We start from the raw sequence: 21695 nt of genomic DNA on the forward strand, positions 1-21695 counted from the left end.
GATAAAGCTGAATAAATGACACGGTGCATGTTTCACTCAGACACATCATCAGCTCCAAACTGCACCCTGTGGCCTCTCTGTCTGAAGACTTCATACATCACAGCTCGCCACACCGCTCTACATTTTGACTTTGCGTGTGTGTCGTTTGTTACCCTCCACTGGCAGTTCCCAGGAGAGATAAACAGATATTCCTATGATAGTCACAGCATTGGCCGGTTTTTTGTTGTGCTATCGTAAACACGACATCTGTGGCGAGACGTATCTGCTGTGTCACACGGGCGCGGGCCAGCGGCTGTAACACCAGCGCTCATGTTGCAGAGAGACAAACGACCGGATGTGGCAGGACGGCAGCTACAGAGGGTCGCTGACGATGCCACGGGCTGCAGTCCTAAAGCAGCTGTAAAACATTTCACAAATCTGATTTAGACATGTCAGGCTTCTAATGAAATTACCCTCACGTCAGTTATGTTATAGGAGAGAATACAGATGTACAGAGAACTGTACCATCACAAGAGGCAGGAAAATATGATGCTACTGCTGCAAACACTGATCCAAACTAAACTTTAAATACTGCTTCCAGTAATGCTCTGTAACACTGCAATACTGTCCATAATGTAGCATTCATGCCCTCCTCACAGAGTCTGAAAACACAACGCTGTCTGTTTGTATCAGAGTTGATGCTGCACGTTCTGCAGCTGTTCTGCAGCTGTATCATTGTGATCTGAGATGGCTGCAATTATTATTATTATTATTATCATTATGTCTTAATTATTGAGACTAATGCTTGAACATGTCACCTTTCCCACAGCACACACTTATTTATGTGACATCTTCTTGATATACGTACAGTAAATGTATATCAAAGAGACCTCAAATAAACAAAACATGAACAAGAGTTTCTTTTGTAAATGTGTTTGCACATCAGGGTGCTATGTTAGCTTTACATCCAGCTGAAGATGATGGGAGTCAGTCATCAGGTTCAGAGGTGCCCTGTTATGAACTGAGGTCACTTTGGACAACTTTGACCTTCTGTTGAAGGGCTCGCAAAATTCATGATGAGTCATTTTTTGTGGACCATGAGGGGAAAAAACTCAAATACTTTTATGTCTCCTCAATCACTGCACGACTTTGAACTTGATCAGGTTATTTTAGTACAGCATCTTGTGAAATGTTCACATAGTGCCGCTGTGCGACGTGTTGAACAGCAGGTGGTGTTTCTGAAGCAGTTTCTGGAGGTTTCTGTTTGCTGTGGTAACGAGACGCTCCCTTCAGTTTCAACTTATTCCTCAGTTTGTTTATCATACAGAGTGCTGATGTTATAATTTGCTACAGTTTCCACGATCTGTCCAGCACCTTGTTTAAAATGTTACTCTGTTACAGGAAGTGCTGACAGCAGGTTGTCACCAGCGGCGCGGCTGCCGCCCAGGGTTACGGTTATTACAACGATCCATCAAAGGCCTAATCCTTTTACAGGTGAGTCACAACAGACGGTGACTTCAGATTGGATTACAGTGAAGATGATTGGGTATATCGGGACCAAACAACCAGACTGTATTATTAGAAAGGCTCAGTCTCCAGCAAGGTAATCAGTTTCTGTAATATCTTTGGAGTAAAATGCACTACTATGGCATCTGACTTCAGTGTCCCTGCAGAGTGTGAGTCAGCAGAGTGCAGCAGTCAGAGTCTGTCATCAGCTGAGACCAGAACACGTCTGTCATACACCTGTGTCATATCTGTAAAGCTCAGCAGGAAACTGTGTGTCACACTGACCTGCACTGGTCCCAGCAAGGTGACTGGGACATGTCGCAGGCTCTCAGCTGTGTGTAATGTTGTCCGTCATACCAGGTCATCTGTTACATGATGTCTCCCAGTCTTTCATGTCTGTCCTCTGCACTATGATGTATCAAACAATCAGAATCAGCTTTATTGATATTTAACGCATACAAGGAATCTGACTCCAGTTTCCAGTGACGCTCAAGATACTCGTGCAAGATTGTTTTCATTTTCTGATCTTAAGCCTCTCAGTTTATTGTTTGTTGTGGTTAAATATGAGCGTCAGTCTGTTTCACATGGCTTCTCCTGTCTAGCCAGGTCGTGCAATGCCTCACTATCAGGTTCGTCAACACTGGTAAACTAATACACAGGAGGACTGCAGCGTCACCGGTGCCAAACCTGTTGAATTACACGTCCGAGGAGCTACTAGGTCAACTCAGACCAGCCACCTGTCATGCCAGGAAGCGTGACAAAGGGCAGACAGCCACCAAAATACAACTGCCGTTAACACAACACTGTTATCATCGCTGCCTCAGACACAAGTTGGATTATAAAGAACTGATGATTGTCCTATAAACGCTAAAGAGATGAGAAAGTAAGGAGTGGAGGGATCTTGTGACCACGTTACCTATACCCAGGGAATAAACCAACATATAAGCCTGATGTACCTGTGCTGATCCTTTCTTGGTGATTTTAACCATTCGAGAAATCCCTGCCAGGCTTTCATCAATATGTAAAGTGGAGCTTGAGGAATAACCACATTCTTCACAAGTGCTGTGGTAATGTTAAATTAGTAATCAGAACTGTAAACATGCGGTGTGGTGACCGTGCAGACGAGCTGCGAGGATACTTTTCCTTCACAGAATCAATTACTGCCTACATCTCTTTCTGTGTTCACTTAATATGACCTCAGACAGGAGTGACTTCGGGTGTAAATAAAGTCATTTATAAGGTTTGTGACAACAGAATTTCAGGGTTCTTAAAACAACACAAAAGCAGCACAAAGCAGTTCCCAAAAAAGTCTTGTCCACAGGAAGATAACAGGCCAATGGCTTTAACTTCCAGTGTTATGAGACCCTTAGAGAGGATCATGACAGAGGAACTGTGTTGGGAGAAGGAGCAGTGAGAAGATCAGCACCATCTGCAGCACAAATTGCATCATTCCTACAATACTGCACCTTTATGCTATGCTGGACAGTTTTTCATTGATTTTACTTCTGCTTTTCACATCAACACGACTTCAGTTCAGTTAAAGGTGAATCAGATTTTTGATTAAGTGGTGATATTCTGTTTTTATCAAACAGGCCACGACAAGTCACCATGAATCCAGCACCCTCTGATACGGCTGAAATCAATACAGCAGCTCCCAGAGGATGTGCAGTTCACCCTTTTTGTTTACTCTGTATACAAATGATGGTGTCTGCTTCCAGCCTAATCAATTTATAGTGAAATTCTCAGATGACGCTGATATTCTCAGTTTACTCGCAAGCAACTCCAACACCAGCCATGACGCTGGAGTGGACCGCTGTGAGGACTCAGAACGTGAAACTGAAGACGTTGTGTTGGATCCCAGATTTATTGGAGGTGAAAGTTCTGTCAAACCAGAACGCTCCACGTAGGATGAAGAAGAAATATTAACAATCGGACATATTATGACGTAGCTCTCGTTGATGATAATCAGTGAAGAACAACAAGAGGAAGTCTTAAGTTTTTCCACGACAGCTCACCAGTGACAAAGTTAATGCCTACATGCGAGCGAGCATGTCACACCACCAGAATATGAGTGAAAATAATAATCAGGACAGGATGTGTTGCTGTTATGGCACAGGCCGAACACGGCGTCTGTCACCACAGTACAAGTTAGACAAGATGACGCTGAGAGCAGCAGAGAACAACAAGAGAGAGCGACCGCATGATAACAGCCTCCAGCCCGTCATCAGCTGCTGAGCTGAGTCATGAGACTGAAGCCTGAAGGACCCACGCTGTCGTCATATGGCTGTCTCACCTGTGTGTGTGTGTGTGTGTGTGTGTGTGTGTGTGTGTGACAGAGAGAGAGATAGAGATAGAAAGAGAGAGAGAGAGAGAGAGGGAGAGGGAGGGAGACAAAGAGTGAGAGAGAGGAGAGAGGACAGAAACTTTTGTCAACAATTTTTCGACAACCAACAAAAATGATCAAATATGATAAAACATAGCCCGGACACAGTACAATCTTAACAGTGAGACAAGAAAGGAAGGAAGGAAGGAAGGAAGACAGAAGTCTGTTTAAAGCTGAGACAGAAAACAATCTCTACTGACAGGAGATGAAATCTAATTTGTCAAAGATGGCGTTTGATGACGAGACTGAAGAAAAGGTGGATGAGAGATTCTCCTGAAGCAAACGCTGCGACTGAATCTGTCAGTTGCCAATGACAACATATATCACCGTATCCTGAACAACAGTACCAGTGTCAGCGTTTGGTTAGGTTTGGGCAAACACTGTGGTTTGAATTAAAATAACTACATTATTAACTTCAGTAACATTTTGTACGTGACATTACTTCACTATGATAGTGAGTTTAAATACAGTAGCTCACTGCCACCAACTTGAGTCTTTATTTTAAATACAAAATGTGCACGACAATATGTTTGTGTTTGCTTCTTTATGCTTTTTTACACACTTGTTTAGTATGTTTTGTTTTGCTTTTTCAATGTCAGAATTGAGCTGTTTTGTTTCTTTTATAGTTTCGGTTTTATCATATTACTGTCATCATATTTTATGATTGTTTTGCATAGAAACATTTTATTGTTAAAATACGTATCATGGCATTATAAAAGGGACGAGGATAAACCATAGAAACTGGCGTCCCTGCTCAGTCCCCCCATCAGTCAGAGGCTGAGCTTTAACCCACAGTTCTCCAGGCTGCAGATTGTAGCAGATGAATGTAAAGCAGCTGAGTTTGAACTCTCGGACCTTTCCAGCAGCAGAACAGTTACGGCCGAAAAGAAAGACAGGTATGAAAACAAAACCTTGGTTCCTTCCTTTACTTTCTTTGTGCAGCTAACTTTAGCACTGATAAGGAATTCCAGAAGTTTTCCCTGACTCTGCAGATTTATACCTCCTCTTGTTCACAGCCTCAAAGTGTTCTTCCTGCTTTGTCACATGAATCACTCTGAGAAATATTTCAGGAATTTGAGGCACCTTCGCAGACTGGGTAACTTACTGCAGACCGCACTGTACAGTACACACTCAGATGTTGCCCCTCTTTCATGTGCCTCACGTCCGGTTTCTCTATCGATGTTCAGGAAACCTAAACTCAATCAACCAGCTCCATTTACATCCACAGCCCCACTGCTGGCCAGCAGCCCGTTTACAGTAACACACGGCCGTAAAATGAAACAAAGAGTCCGATAAGCCTGATAAGAGACCCTGATAGGATATTCAACGAAGGTGTACTGGACACGGTGACAGGGCTTTGATCCTTTGTGTGACTGTTTTGTTTTTTGTTAATGAATCAGCCAACAATTTGCCAGAAACATCTATATTACGAGAATATTTTCCTTTTTCAAAATTGAAAACTGAACCAAAGGAAATGTAAAGTTGCAACATAAAGAAATGCAGAAACATACAATGCCAACGTTAATTCTGCAGACCGTGTTTCACAGACTTGTAACCACACACTTCTGTACTTACATGACAAACACCTGGCAGAGGATACAGTTTGGTTTCCATCATCAATAGAGAGTGAATGCAAATGTTAGTGGATCATAAGTACTAAACTTGGGTGTGTCAGGATGATTTGTCTGTTTAACTACCCACACAGACGGGTTCCATCATTTTCATATGCAAATACACATCCGCACCATCAATAGCCCCTTTCTAGTTAGAAAATGCGCCACATTTGCAGCCAGGTAAACGCTGCAATCTGCCGCCTTGTCTATCTGAAACGGAGGTGTAATATTCCTCCTTTGCAAAAAAGCTGCCACTGGGGTAGGCGTAAACACGTGACGTGACGTGAAGCACGAAGTTGGGTGTGAACAGTGATGTAAAACAACTGCTTTTTCCTCCTCGTGGCCCTTTTCGTACAAAATCCCCGTAATCTGGTTGTTAATGATTCTCTCGGCTGTGATGGTTAGCATCTCGCGGATCTCAGCGGCTTTCCAGTTGCTCATCTTGACGTCCGCGGATGAAGTGATGAACTGACTGCTGTGATCAGCTGTTTCCTGCTTTTAAAACTCCCGGTTGTGGGTCGCACAACAGTGCACACGTCATCGACACCTCCGCCCATGTCACGCAATTGCCGGCACATCGACACCTTGGATTTACATAGCAATGGAGGCGGCTAAAGGCGTCATATTGGCAGACCAAAACAGACCCCCAATATGCCGCACTCTGTCTAAATTCGCGGACCTAGCCACAAAAAGGACAGCCAAATTGGCGGCTTGCTGTCCAGTATAAAAACGGCTAATGTGACCGATACACACTGCAGCACAAAGTGTGAGATTTACGATCGCGGAAGACAAAAGTTCTTTCTCACTTTCAGCTTCATTATCACCTCATTATTTAAGTCACATCGAAGTTATTGCCCACTTCAGCTACGATTAGCAGAGACTGCTGCTCTGCTGTAGTAAAACCCACACATGTTGCTCAGACATTTCCTTTCCACAACATCATCACTTAGCCCTCTTAATTGCATGATGAGGATATCATTCTGTCCTGGCTGCTTATTAGTTAGCAGGAAAGTTCAGAAACTACCCACATGGTTCTGTTTTTAGCGATGAAGAGCACTGAGATTATAAACCTCATTCCTTACAGTAATAAGAATTTGTGCTCATGACACCTCGCTTGAGATGACTGAACTGTCATTCGCAGAAAGGACAACTCTTCATCAAGAGGTTTGAATGTATCCAGGGCAGCCTTGCAAGAAACACTGGTTTTGGAGATGCCACTGCTTTTGTTGACAAGAGTGGAAGATGTCTGCACAAACGTCTCATTGTACACACATTCATGCAGTGCAATGTGGGGACGGCTTTAAGGATTCCTACCAGACCAGGTGACTTCAGATGACTTTTGTTTTTGTTTTGTATTGTTGGATTCTAGATCAGCCCCCTGACTTCTCTCCTTCCTTCCACATTTACCTTGATTACTGTATGTCTTTAACATGACTGTCTTCATAAGTCCTTGCACTACAAACCCCAGAGTAATATTTTGCTTTGCAGGATCACAAAATAAGTGTTATAAGCCTGTCTACATATTCATACTGTCTTCTCTCTTTACTAGCTTAGATGCCAAGCTTTGTTCTCTCTCCGCATAATTTCTGTCATCTTTCAGCTGGCTATAATCAAGGCTCAAAACTGATATTAATACTGGCATCAGAACCTACTGGCAGCTCAAACTGACCAAAGATTTTGAGGTCTCCATGTGGTTTTGTAGCTGCTGTAAACCCGTCCTCACCAAAAAACTGGTCCATTGTTTAAGGGGGCTAAAACGACAGATGTTTACATTAGTGGCCGTAGTAAATATGAGTCAGGTGAGGTCCCTGTAGGGAGGAGGTCAGGGTGGATGGTTGGGTGGATTTAAACCTACGTCTGAAAGTTAATTTGCGTCATAACATCAGGTTGTAACCTACAAACGTAACTTACCTCATGTATGTAACATAACATACTTATTTTAAACAAACCATGATCTTTTCCTTGAACTAACAAAACAGTCTTGTTTCATAAACCTAATCAAATTGCAACAGTTACACAATGTTAACTACATAACATACAGATCCATTCTGTTGTTTAGGTATGAGGTTGTGTTGAGTGAAGCTACACAGGCCCGCTGTTAAGCTCTTAAGGTCTTGCCCGAATAATGTGTCCAGCTTGTTTGTACTTGACACTGTCTGAAACTGTGACCATCTGGCACATTGAGATTAGTAATCACCATGTAGGAGGAAAAGAAATGACAAGAGTATCATGGAGGGAAAGAAGTGAGTTGAAGAAAACGCATAAACTGAAAGAGAAAGACAAAAGCTGTCCGAGCTGGCCTGAGGCAGAGACAGAAGGCAAGTCGAAGGCTGCAGGTAGTTAATCCTGGCTGTTCATTTCATGCTCGGGTGGCCATGCAGCCCTCCATGTTTCAAAGACCTTGTAGGCTCAACTGACGCCCTGCAGGGAAAATTAATGACTTCAATAAAAGTGCCTCATTTTCCTGTGACGTTTCCCGCATCGAGCTTTATTGGACAAATCTTAATTTGGCTCTGATCAGATCACCAGAGCTTGTTACAGTACGTCTGGAGAGAAATGAATGAGGCACTTTGTGTGTGTGCGTGTGTGTGTGTGTGTGTGTGTGTGTGTGGGTGACTAACTCCTTTCCTTTCAGCAGCAGCCAATACAAAGTACATGATGTATGATACTTGTGTCTTTTTAGCTGAGCACCTGTGTTGTTGCAGTCTTTCTGAAAGGTCGTCGGATGACCAGGCAAGGTTTGTTCCAGTGGGTCATTTTTGTCCACTTGATCAGATTTTCAGCGTCAGCGAATGAAATAAAGCATTAGCACCGCACATTGAAATGCAAACTCGATTTGTACCACTAAGTTTAGTTTGAACTTCTTTCCCACGGATTCTTTCCCACTCATTTTACCCTCACTGTCCCCAAACAGACCATCTTCCGCACTAAATCCTGACCATATGTAATTGTTATGTGTGTTTTTGATCCAGTGGTTTGTGTGTGGGTGGCACTTTCGACATTGTCAATTTCTTATTTGAAACAGCTGACCATTGATCCCCACCAATAAGACCCAACTGACAAGTTGTACTTGGATTCATATGTGAATATTCTATAAAATCAATAAAATGTGATCAGGGTCGTTTCTGCCAATCTTTTGAATGTTTTATGTTTGACTTTAGCCCAAACTATATTCTGATTCTGATCTATCACAGATCAAAATATGTCTTGGACTTTGCAACCCAAAAAAATACCCTCGTTAAACCTTTCTTGCAGGATAAACCCACATCTTCATTAGCTGTCTTCCTTGTTCAGTGTACGTGTGAAGTGTTCTGCAGCGTGTCGGTGGGACACGGCGGTTTGCACGCTGAGTCCTCGGCTGCTCACTGCACCTCAGACAAATGATATTCCAGTGGAGGTTTGGATGTGGAGGTGTCAGCAGTTTTAATGACAGGCTGCAGAAAACCTCCACTCATTTCTGAGGCGCTGCCTGCCAGACTAATCCCACCGGAGCTCTGTGTTTGTGTGTCAGAGGCACAGAGAGGGAGAATGCATATGATTGTCTGAATTTCTGTCGAGTCGAGGGTATGTGTGGGTGTGCAGACGAGTGAGTGTGTGAGACTATATGCGTTGACGGATGGGAGTTAACCGTAATGGCCACCCAACAATATGCACACAACAGCAGAGGTCAAACCTCGTCAATGTTATCAAAAAGAAAATAAAAAAACATACATAAAACATACATGACACAAGTCTACTCAACCCATCGGTCAGGACTAATTTTAGAAGTGATGTATATCTGAAATAACTGTAAATCACATGTGCAGCACCTTAAATTACACCGAAATAAACATTTTAAAAAGTTTTATGTATGAAAATGTAAAGGCAGGAGCCAACAGGTGGGTCTGTCACCACATGAACATCACGCTTATCATTGAATACAGAAAGGAAGAAATAAAAAAAAAGGTTGTGCGATGCTGTGGATGTTATAGACATAGTTAGTGATTCATTTGGGTTTTAATGATTATATTGTAACCACCAGTCATACTTGAGTAAACGTAAAGAAGTCTCTTTAATCTGAGCTTGTACGTGCTCCTGTACTTTTTTCTTTGTGAGGACGACATTTTTAGACATTTTTGAAAGTGGGGACATTTTATCTCAGAGGGTCGTAACAGTTGGGTTTAGTCACAAACTGTGGTGAGGTTAGTGTGTTGGCAATTGGGAGTTGAATGTAAATGAAGGTCCTCATTAGCTTACAAGCCCGAGCGTGTGTGTATAATTATGTGTTCGAGCGCACCGGTCTGCTGCCAGGATACGGCTGCTTCCTGTGCTACTTCCTGTTTTGTCTCTTCTCGTCTGATTGGTCGGTTCTATTCTGGTTAGTCATGTCGAGTGACATGAGGGCACGCAGGGCAGAAGGCTTATAAAATCTTTTTCCTCTTTGAACTCCAGCTGAAGTGGGTTACAAATATCTGACATAGATCCAAGTACCCACTGGCTGCTGCACAGACTTGTAGACGAAAACACAATTAGATGTATACAGCATCACATACATGACAGACGTGGTACAGCCGGCAAATACAGCCTGATGCAGGATATTTACAAATTATTTACGCAGTGGTCACATGATCGAGGGAACTAAAATAAATTAAATGTGCACCAATAGAGGAAAATGTAAACTCTCGTCTCTGCTGAGTAGTAAAGGCTCCTGTAAACCAAAATGCCTCTCAGAATGATTTAGTATATTTTGAATTTCATTAAAAACAAACAGGCTTCTCTGTCAGCTCGGTTGAGGCAATAGCTGGCGGTCAGTCAAGAGCAGTGAGGTGAAATCATGAGCGCTCACAAATCTGCAGGCTGCCATTGTGGAAAATATAAGTTACAGCAAATCAAAAGTGACTTAGTGAGATATTTGTGCACAACATGGATTCTGTTTGAGAAAGTAAGTTATGAAGGGAAACACTGCCATGTCGGAGGAACAACGACTGAAGGGAGAACGTCGTCACCATTTCCCTCATAGCTTATTTACGTTTCCCCACCTACTGCTCCGCCCGCAACACCAGCACTATGAATAATTTTAATGTAGGCTACTGCTACTGCTAAGTAGTGGAGACTGAACTTAACTTGAGTTTGGTAATATGCAACAATAATGAGGCCTTGAAGTGGCCTTGAAGTCGTAATCCTTAAAGTGCCCATGGTTACCCTGACAACAACAAGTGATATCGAATACTTTACTCCTTGTCCGACTACTTTGTCAGAAATACAACAGAGGAGCACCTGGTGTACAGCCAAACAAACTCAGCTTGTTTTAATAAAGAAGTCAGTCATTAATTATTACAAGCATGATCTGATTTCATGCTGCGCTCAACAGCCGGACACATTAAAGGTTGGTTATGTTGCTGAGGAGTTGGAGGTGTGCAGCGCGTTTCCTGAAACTCATGATCTCACAGCTCACTGAGTCTAATTTTTCTCGTTCCATTACAAATTTTAAATTGCAGCAAGTGCTAACTGCATTGTCAAATATATTGCTTGTCCCCTTTTAAAATATGTTTGAATAAAAGCCATCCCATATTTCACTGGTCGAACATGTTTAATGTGAAATGTCTGAACTTCAGACTCTTGAAGAAAGTTCCTGTGTGAAACTTGTGTTTTCAGATCTTCATTATTTTAGTTTTGTGCTTGTATATTACATATTCCTAAAAATATGGGGCCTGTGCATTTTTCCCAGGGCAGGTTAATCTGACCAGCTGCTGTAGACGTTAGGCTCCAGTCTTTTTTTGGCCATTTCTAAAAACAATGCCCTGTCATACAGTGTGTAGCAGCAGAACTGAAACTTTAAAAACATGCCGTCTCCCTGCCTTCAAACCGGTCTGACAGTCCAACAATATAATAAATCCTTCGAACTTTGTGTGAACATTTATTCGAAAGGTCTAATGATAAAGAAAAATAAGTTTGCTTTAAATATAAAATCAGTAATAACACAACACTAAAGTCCATCATCCCAACTGGATGTTTGTGTTGAGTGAGTTTTACGGCTCTCGTGTCCTTTAAATCTGTTAAACCATATACCACATTTACTGTATAATCAAAACAAGCTATCTTTACTTCACTTCTGGAAACATTATTCTTCTGGTCCAACACCAACAATTACACACTGCAGGATAACGTACAATACAGGACAGGACGTTTTATTCTTTGTGAGGCTACACCAGGTCTGGATCAGATATCAATTTTTGCCTCAATGTTGTATCCATTTCATCAGAGAGACAAAGAGAGCGAGTGGCCTGAGAGCGAGACGTGTGAAAATCATAGTATGTGTCTGAACGAGTGCTCAAGTGTCTTGTTTGGAGCCTCAGGAGTTAAAAGTTAATATAAATGTTAAATCCAATGAGGTTTTTTGACAATACAACACCGGCAACAACAGTAGCTACCTTCTTATATGCAATCCTAAATAAACAGTGCTGATAGTGAGAAGACTTGATGTATCTTATTTCTTCTTGCTGCTGCAGCATTCCCATTCTTCTTCTGGGATCATTAAAGTTTCATCTAATTATAATAAATACTCCATTACTAAAACAGTCGATAGCTGCAGACCTGATGAGAGACTGAAGATGGGAGAGAGACACAAAGAGGCTGATAGAGAGAGAGAGAGAGAGAGAGAGGGATATCTTCTTTCCTCTCCTTCGACCGACGCTTTAAATATCAAGACATCATCACACTTTCCGTTTAGGATTTCATCCAGACTCACTTCTAGCATTTTCCTTAAGGCCTCAAATAATGCTAGTTTAATAGCAGATTATAAGTCTTTGTTTTCATTTAATCATGTGGTTTTGAGAGCAAGAGTCAGGTTTTTAATAACCACTAATCTAATTTTGTACTACAGCCTTTCTATTATAACTTTTATTTTTCTGGCAGATACGCACAATCGGTCAGTACAACCACATCATTAATTCTCAGTGGGGTGTTGAAGCGAAACATCTGAACCTGAGTCGACTCCTGCTGGAAGTGCTTTGCCTTTGATTCAAACCAGCAACAGGAGAGAAGAAACAGAGAAATGAAAGTGAGACATTAAGACTGAAAATGTCATTATCCTGACACCATCTGGAAACGAGCTGCTGGAAACTGTCTGGAAAAGGGCAGGAACTTAGAGGAAACACTCGGCAAGTGATTGGACGAACCGTCTGTCTATCACCGTATTTCACTGGCTAACTTTGACCAATCAGATCAACATGCTTTTCTTTTAATGAGATAAACTCTCCAGTTCTGATATAACTGACTAACCTCTTGACGAGCCACCATCATCGTTTTCAAATGAACAGCAGCTTCTCATGACACCTAAACCACACCCGCAGATGCTGTCGCTTGCTGCCATTAGTTCCTCAAGGACGCTGATTGTATCAGCAACTGTGTGTTCAGCCACAAGCACATAGCTTGAAGCCTGGCGAGATGGATGACCATGGTATCTCGTGAATCCAGCTGCCTCACAAGGTAACAAAGTGATGATTTCACAGAAAAAGTCCATCTGAAACTTTAAGCTGAGCACAGCCACCATACAGTCTCGAACAACCAGAGAAATAAAAGTACAAGTGAGATTGCCATCTTCTGCAAAAACTCAAAAAGAAACTTTGCGGCTTTTTAAACACAGTTCTAAAAAACTACGAGAGAAATAAGACAGCAAGCAGCAAGAAGAACAATATTGATCAGGGGGGAAGTAACGAGAGGAGAGGTGAACGATACTGAAAATGTGAGAGATAAGAGATAGAGAGATAATGTGAGAGACCGACAAGTGGGTGAGCCAAATGGATAGAGAGATAGAGAGGGTAATTTTAGATCCAGGCAAAAAAAAAAAAAAGACGTGAGTGAAGACAGAAGAGAGTGAAAATAAAAGCGAGGAAAAAAATCATGTGGGAGAGACACTACGGAGGAGAAAAGAGAGAGAATAAAAAGAGGACAAAGTCATTGATCTTGAGAAAAGAAAGGGATATAAAATGGAAAGAGAGAAGAAGAGGAGAGTGGATAGAGAGATGGAGGTTAATGGGAAAGAAAGAAGACAAACAGGGAGAGAGTGAGATGGTTATCGACCATCTGAAACTGCTCTAATGCTGGCCACAGGTGCTGCTGTCTCCACACTGGAGACGTGTGTGTGTGTGTGTGTGCGTGTGTGTGTGTGTGTGTGTGTGTGTGTGTGTGTGTGTGTCTAACAGGGCTAACAGTGTTTACAGACAGACAGCAGTGACCTCATCACGCCCTGGGTGCATTTAGACGCGGCGTCAGACTATCAGCAGTTACACAAACGCACACACACACACACACACACACACACATGCGGAGAGGCTCACACACACCTCTGCACTCTGCACCCCACCGTCTTTCTTTTTTCCCCTCTTTTGTTTAAATCTCTCTCTCGGTCTGCAGGTCGTCAGCCGTATCATCTCATCGACACACAGAGATGTGCTCCGCTGCGTTACACTACAGAGACTCACGCTGCCGTGTTCTAGGAAGGCCTTCAAAGTTTATTGATACCAGGATCCCTTTTTCCATTTGAAGAAATGCACCAACAAACCACGATGTTCACACTGTCACAGTCTGGTAGCAGCTTGCTTTACAGAGTGTCCACACGGAGCAGGGATTCAGACTGAAAACATACCTGACTTAAAACAGCTGCGTCAGTTGCGGCGTGTTGCTGAAGGTACCGGAGAGACGATGAAATCCGAACCAGGAAGTCGAGTTTGAGTAACAGATGAATGTGTTTGAAGGCTTATCAGAAACCACAACACTGCACTGAAGTTTGTAATACTATAATATAAGTTATCACAGCTGTGTCTTTTGTCACAATGATCGCAGGGTTAACAGTAGACACGTCCATGCGGGGCTAACGTTGATCTCACCTGAAAACAGCTTTTTGGTCTTCAGATGGTCTTCAGGATGGATTAATCTGGCAACACTGGGTTTCTTTACATATATAGATACAGTGCTTTAAGTGGGCTGGTACTGACCAGTGCGCAGTACCAGGACTTTTTTCTCCTGCATTGGCAGTTATCACAAGCTGCCAGTACTCTCCTCTGCCCTCTCCATGCTGCACCAGTGAGGCTGAAGCAGCGTGAGGTGCACCAGAGCACTGCCCGCTTGCTTTCTGTGCTCATGTTCACCAGCTGTTCAGACAGAGCGCGCTGCACCTGACTCACAATCTGCAGCGATCGTTTGGGTATCTGTTCTATTTATTCTGCAGTCACAGGTGAATGAGGCAAATGCAGTGATAATCTATAAGGAATAGTGTCACTGCTGTTTGTGATTGTGTTTTTGCAGGTCAATGTGGGCCAAAGTGTTTAACAGTCATGAAATGTTGGTCCTGTCCTTGGACACTGTAGTAAAATCAGTTCAATTCAATTAAAAAATAGTTTGATCGCACTTGTAGACAAAAGTAAACGCTATTCAAATTCACCAGAGCTTCAAGAGTCTCAGCAATAACACTGAGACTTAGTTTTAAACTTGAGGTATTAGCTAACAGACAGCACCACTTAGACGAAGAACTAGACCATTATCTCAAAATGAATAAAAAATGTCTGCCACACAGCTCGTATCAAGCTGTGTCAGACACCCATTAATTCTAGTTTCAGACATGAAAATGTAATGAGCTAACGATGCTAATTAAAAAGTTATTAATTCTTGACCCCTTCACTGTGATGAATTACAAGAAGCTAATTATTTTCTCATCATCACTTAGTTAATGAATTGATAGAGCTGTAAAGTGTCACCTCACTGGCGTCAGACCAGTTAACTCTTTTAAGAACAGAGCAGCTGGTGACAGTCGGATGTGAGTGAGGGAATAAAAACTATTAATTTCAGATGATTGAACTGGTAATTCTGATGCACTGTGACGAAACTGATTTTGGAGAAAACTAATAATTATCTTATCACCATGACAACAAACAAAGCAGAGGTTGACTGCAGATGCAAATGAGCTCTTGACTCTGAGAAAACAAAAGCAGATCTGCCCACGATAGAAACTCACTGGCACAAAAACACCACTCCGCTCACAGACCTCCAATTAAACACGTAGCTACACTTACCACTGGACTGCTCTGGAAGTGTGTGTGTGTGTGTGTGTGTGTGTGTGTGTGTGTGTGTGTGTGTGTGTGTGTGTGTGTGTGTGTGTGTGTGACTCAAACCACTGCCACCTTCACTTGTGTATGAGTCATCCCTCTAATTGAGAGACCAGAATCGTGACACCTCTCAGCGTCTCTGCAAAAATTATCCGATTAGGAGAGCTGTGAGCCTGCAGGCTGACGTTTTCTAACTCTGAACCAGACAAAAACAATCTATTTGTCCATCCACCATCCCAGTGTGTGTGTTTAGTTTTAGGGAGATTGACCTGTTGGTACACATGCACAATTAAGCATCAGTAACTTCCCTGGTGGATCAATTACTGTAGAACACCACACTGACTCTTTCAGTTTAAGTGTCTTATTAATTAATTATTAATTGATGAGGGCACCACCACGCCGCTCAGAGGTCTCACACTATTCCTTTGCAGTCGTCCAAATCTGCTCCCAGCTGATCTGTACTAACTGTTTCTCTCTCTCGTATAACCTCTCCTCGAAAGCTTCCGCCATTTTTAAAACCTCTTTCTCATGTCCTGTGGTTTGTGTCTTGCTTGAACTGTTGCCCCCCATGACTACCGGAGGTACTGCTCCATTGGTCCGTATCCGTGCGCTTTCAGACAATGTGCAGAAATACAGACAGAAGGCTCCGTCCGTATCTGTATGTGTATCTAATGCTGTGACAGGAAAAGGATGCTATTCATGTAAATAGGACATGGCATTGCAGCAGTGCACTGCCTGCTGAGCTACAGAGATTTAAAGGGTGCTCAGCATCACTAAAGAGGAAAGCTGAAAAAGGTTTAACTTTGGTGCAGATGTCTTGGGATGCAAAACCGACGACTACCGCGCAAGAGCTAATTGTGCCCATAGATCGGGGGAATGGTGTTTCCAACCAGGGTGTTGTCATATAAAACAGTTTCAGCAATACGAGCGGCAAGGTGAAAAACAGACCGCAAACAAAGCTTTTGTATATGCAGGAAACAAACAGGAAATGAGCATCTTACCCATGTGTACTACAGAGGCTACGCTAGAAAACAACCGTCCAGTTGCAGCAGAGTGTGTAAATGATGTGCTCAGCAAACACCCACAGAGCTGCAGCTTCATGAGCGGCCAGACTGTAGACCTACTGCTGTGATCTGTTTGTATGAACGCAGCATTACTGTGACTGTAATCTGATGTTCTGACACACGTGTGGATGCAAAAGTAACAAGCTGTTTTTTGCCTGTCATGCATGTTTAACACTGATCATGTAATTTACATAGGTAACACAGAATATGCAGGTATTTTCTGCCGCCGGAGCCTGGCAGATGAGACACGTCACAACGTTTCACAAGTGTTTTTCACATTAAACAATGTTGTGTTATGTTAATTTGACAGTATAATGTGATAATGTAGTGCAGTGGGTGTCCATCCTCCAGTCAGGCTAGCTGTTAGCATCGTTCTCTAACACAGTAGCTGTTTTGGTCCTTAATCACAGTGATTACTTAACCACAGAGGCTCTTAAGTGCTGCTTATCAGAACTCCTCTGGAGAGCAATTACACCATCAGTGCTCTCTCTTTCACATTCACCCTCCTCTGAAGATCCTTTTTTTATCCCGCTGTCTGCTGCCAACTGGCCATCCATCATCCGTCTCTTGTTTCTAGTCTGTCTCATACTGCCCTCCTCTCCTCTCCTCTCCTCTCCTCTCGGTATCTTCCTCTCCTTTCTCCTCTGCTCCCTTTTTTCTTTACCGTCTCTTGTCTCCTCTTTCTAGTTGCTCGTTTTTCTTCTCTTCTTGTCTCATCTCCCGTCCTTGAATTTCCTCTCCTAATAAAATGTTTCCAACCCATTCGTTTTTGAGAGACTTTACAGGGTAACTTTGACCTGCTGACGGTGCTCAATAAAAACCAGTGGGATCACCGATCTGTACCTGATTTAGTCCATCCAATGGTTGTAGAGATATTTCAGGTGGCTAGAAAATAGACTACCCTAATAAATGAATTATAGAAAAGCTAACAGTCAAGCTGTTGCTTAAATGTCCTGTGTGGTGCGGACAAACATTTGTGCACTTTTCAAGCAAACGCAACGCACACTGACGATGCAATGAGCTGAATGACTGTTTGTCTCCCAAACTTCACCCAAGGGTGAATGCATTCTTTTAAAGGTCACACCACCATCTGACTTCTGAGGGACACAGTGAACAAGGAGGGAGGAGAGAGACATCTATCTGGGTCGAGGGGTTGAGGAGGTGGAGGTGGCGTGTGATTGGTTGGGGAGTGGTAAAAGGAACTGGTAGGTAAGTAAAGCCGGGGCTCTGGGCTAACCACAGTCATTCTTCTGCCCTCAAGGTCGGAGCTAAAACAGCGGAGATTATCTTTCCTGAGAGGTCAGAAATAGTTCAGTGTGAAGGATGGAGGAGGTGGTGGGGTGAGGAAGAGGAGAGGATGGCTTACTCAGAATCTTATTTTAAAGGATGCAACAGAAAGAAGTTCTGCATTCATTAGTCAAATGTAACTTCACTTCTTAATTTTGTTTCTCATTACCAGATTGCATTTTTTTTGCCAGTTATTGTTCTTGTATATACAGTATTTGTGTTTGAACGGAGTTTAAGACAAAAAATGATAATCACATGAGAGACACAAAAACAGGAGAATGCGAGGGAAGAGACAGAAGATGACAAACTGACTCGGGGATCTTCACAGAGGGTTGAAGAGAGCGACAGAGTGAAGAGAAGAGAGAGTGCAGACAGCGGAGAGAAGAAAAAGAGATTCTACTGATTTTAATATTACAAGTGTTGGAGTTGAAAGCAGGAATTCTGGAGGAGGAACAGCGGACTCATTGTGCCGACTGTTTACTAAGAAGACCATTAAGATCTGCTGAAACATTTCCCTGCAGCTCGATGAGGCATGATGCTTTCCTGGAGATCACAGTCTCTCTGTCTCTGTCATTGCCGGAGGTGGCTCATCTGCTCGACCAAAAGACGATGTTACATATCGACTCGCTCGTGTGTGCGACAACACTGGAGTTTATCGAGGCCCTTTCTTATCATCATGTAAACTAAATGTGGTTCATAAGCTTCCTCAACATTTCTCTGAGAAGAAGCAAGAGGCTGCCCTTCATCCTTTTGCAGCATCAAAATAAACCTACATTGAGTGAGATAATCCATGACAGTGAACATGAATTCTTATTGTGATTTGGTCAAACTCCATTTATCCTCCTTGAACTTGTGTGGTTTCACATCCGTGCTGCATGTCGTGTCCCTCGGTTTCTTCCTGACATTAAGAAACGGAAGACTCCTGCCAGGAAATAATCCTTCAAAGAGATGTCGCTTTATAAACTTTTACTCTCACATCCGTGTCTTTTAATTCAGAGCATCAGTGCCAGCCCAAACACCAGTGAATTTACGACCATACAAAAACAGGTGCACGGTTTAACACTCGCAAATCTGCTGCCATCTCACTGTCACGGTTTATGTTGGTTTCTGAGAGAGAGATACGTGAACACAGCACCGTCGAGCAGAAGAGTTAGGAGCCGCACCTTTATCTGACCGTTCCGCCAGCAAGTGAACGCTGCACAAAAAACTGGATCACCACCAATTTCTAATCAACCGATTTGTCAGCCGAGGGCGACGTGTTCTCCAACTTTGAGTCATGTCTGTTTGTCTATGAGAAATCTGACTGACAGGCAGCACGCTGAGGCTTGAAAACTGAAGCCTCCTCATACTTTGTTGGCAGAGGGAAAGATGTGAGATCTACAGATGCCTGTCAAAGTGATGGAAATGGCAAAATTTCAAATAGAAGTAATAAATCAGCTAAAACTCTACGTGACACAAATAATCTCCTTTAACTTAAAGATTCAATGAAGAAGCCTTCCGCACAGCTGCTAGAGATGAATTTTCTGGTCCGTGCACAAAGCAAGATACAGTTGTAGAGGTTCAGTGACACAAGTGGCTGCTTTAGTTGTTCAGTCTCATGATTTATTAATTGTCTGCAGACAAAACCCCTGGAGCTGTGGCAGAGACACAAGTACCTACTGTACTGTAACGTCCACGCTTCAAGCTCGCCCCGCTTTCCGTCTTCTAATGCAATTTGACTCGCAAGAAGTTAATGGGAGCAAAAAACCAGGCTGCTGTGCAAAGAGTGGAAGTGATGTCAGACGTAGAAACAAAAACTGGGTTCAAAGTCGGGGGAAAGAGCAGAGGAGAGCCAGTTCTGAATTCATATTTTTTACTTTGATGTCTTAAAACCCCTCTGAAGGTTTATTATGTGTACAGTAAGAACATTATGTTCACTTACTGTGGAGTGTTTAATCCAGATTATAAACACCAAGGCAATGTGTGACTGAATGCTAAGGGATGTGAATATGCTGACATACTGACCTAATGATCCAAGTGCAGAGAACAATCCTAACAACTACTGAAAAACTACAGAAAATGTACAGACAGACAGACAGACAGACAGATAGATAGATAGATAGATAGATAGATAGATTTTGTGGATTACTTATATTATGCATTTGTGTTTTTTATCCATGTGGTAACATATATAGAGTGCCTAAAACTGCAGGTTTATAGTTTCTGGCTATAGAATATTCAAAATATCTCTCAATAGTGCGAAATATTCATATTAAAGCCAATAGAATACGTATAATTCACTATACTTAAGTTTTGTTGTAAAAACAGCAGTAATTCACACCACTCCTGTATGCTATAGGTGTTTTTCCACCTGCTTTACGCACATAAAGTACACGTTGTAGGTGTCCACCTCGTCTATAAATACATGTCATGACCTCATTCTTCCTTGTAACGTACAGAGCTGAATTACAGCTCTCTGTGGCAGGTGACAGTTTCACTTCTTCCTCTCCTCTGCGTAAAGAAAGAAAAACAGTGAAGACACAGCTGAGTGAAGGCGCAACGCTGCTACTCACATTCAGCTTCCCGGATTCCTGCTGTCAGCTCCCAGAACTGCGCGTATCCATCCAGAGAGAAGGGGGGGAGAAAAGTCACTTAATGTCATTCAGCGCCCGAGAAAAATGTTCAGTAGCCCAACAACAGCGGTGGTGGTCCGGTTTAACAGCCTCCAGAGCGCAGGACGGTGTGAAGAGAGCGGCAACAGACTGCAGACTGAGAGAGAGAGAGAGAGAGAGAGGGAGAGAGAGAGGGAGAGAGAGAGAGAGAGACAGAGGGCGTTATTATGTCATGCTGAATGCTGACTCTCTCTCTCTCTCCCTACATGAACATAAAGTATAAATCTTGTGTCTTGTGTAAGAGAATCTTGTTCTGTTGATGCAGAAATGATGAAGGATTTTCATGCAATACAAAATTAAAAATACAATAAAATATAAGTACCTGATTGTTTAACTACTGCACTCAACAGAGCAATTTTTTTCAAAAGGCTAAAGATGCAAACAATCAAAAATCAAACATTCGCCTGGACTCCTTTTAATTCTGCCACCAGGCGTCTCTCAGCCGAAACAAAGCAAAAGATGTAAGTAGCGGTGGGGATCATGGGAGTTGTTGTCTTCATTGTCAAACAACCGCCCACGCTGGTGAAAATCTATCTACGTGCCTCAGGCAGAAATATTCACAGAGGTGTGGGAATAAACCAGCTTTAGATTCAGGAGAGTGAGGAGCTGTCAGGGTAAGAACGGGTCAGGAAGTCATATGAGGGGCGATTTGAGGGTAGATAGGATGACACTTATTGTTCAGTAGAAACATCAGAGGGTCACTGCCTCGGGGAAGGCATGGTTAACAACTGTCAGAAAGTATGTAACCACTGTTCTGTTGTGTAGATATAGTATATAAGTCAAGACAATCTGCAGGACTGCAGAGAGCACTGTGGGTCTGCAGGTAGACAAATGACAGAAGATAGATGTCTCTGGGTTCGAACATTGTTGGAAACATTTGCGATGATACACGACCCAACAGAATATACACTGCCTGGCCAAAAAAAAAAGTCACCACCTGGATTTAACTAAGCAAACAGGAGCAAGAGCCTTCCATTGGATGATTACTGCAGTGATTAATATGTTTCAGCTGGCAACAAGTTATTTAACTCTGACTGATGCAGTGAGCAGCTTCTCATTCCTTAAACTACCATGTCGGAGGACATTTCCTGTGGTTGTGGAAAAGATGTTACTCTGTTTCAGAAGGGTCA

The 21695-nt window shown here is 42.7% G+C and overlaps 1 long non-coding RNA gene across 1 annotated transcript in view; it reads right to left on the minus strand.

The window, feature by feature from the left end:
- LOC311256446 overlaps positions 1-20644 on the minus strand; it is a 35348-nt gene extending 14704 nt beyond the window's left edge. Inside the window, exon 1 of the long non-coding RNA XR_014622502.1 lies at positions 20467-20644. This is a non-coding gene — a long non-coding RNA (uncharacterized lncRNA). The remainder of the gene's footprint in view (positions 1-20466) is intronic.
- Between the last annotated feature and the right edge of the window lie 1051 nt (positions 20645-21695).

The sequence above is a fragment of the Pagrus pagrus genome, assembly GCF_965226575.1.
Source record: "Pagrus pagrus genome assembly, chromosome: 4".
In the NCBI taxonomy this organism is placed as follows: Eukaryota; Metazoa; Chordata; class Actinopteri; order Spariformes; family Sparidae; genus Pagrus; species Pagrus pagrus.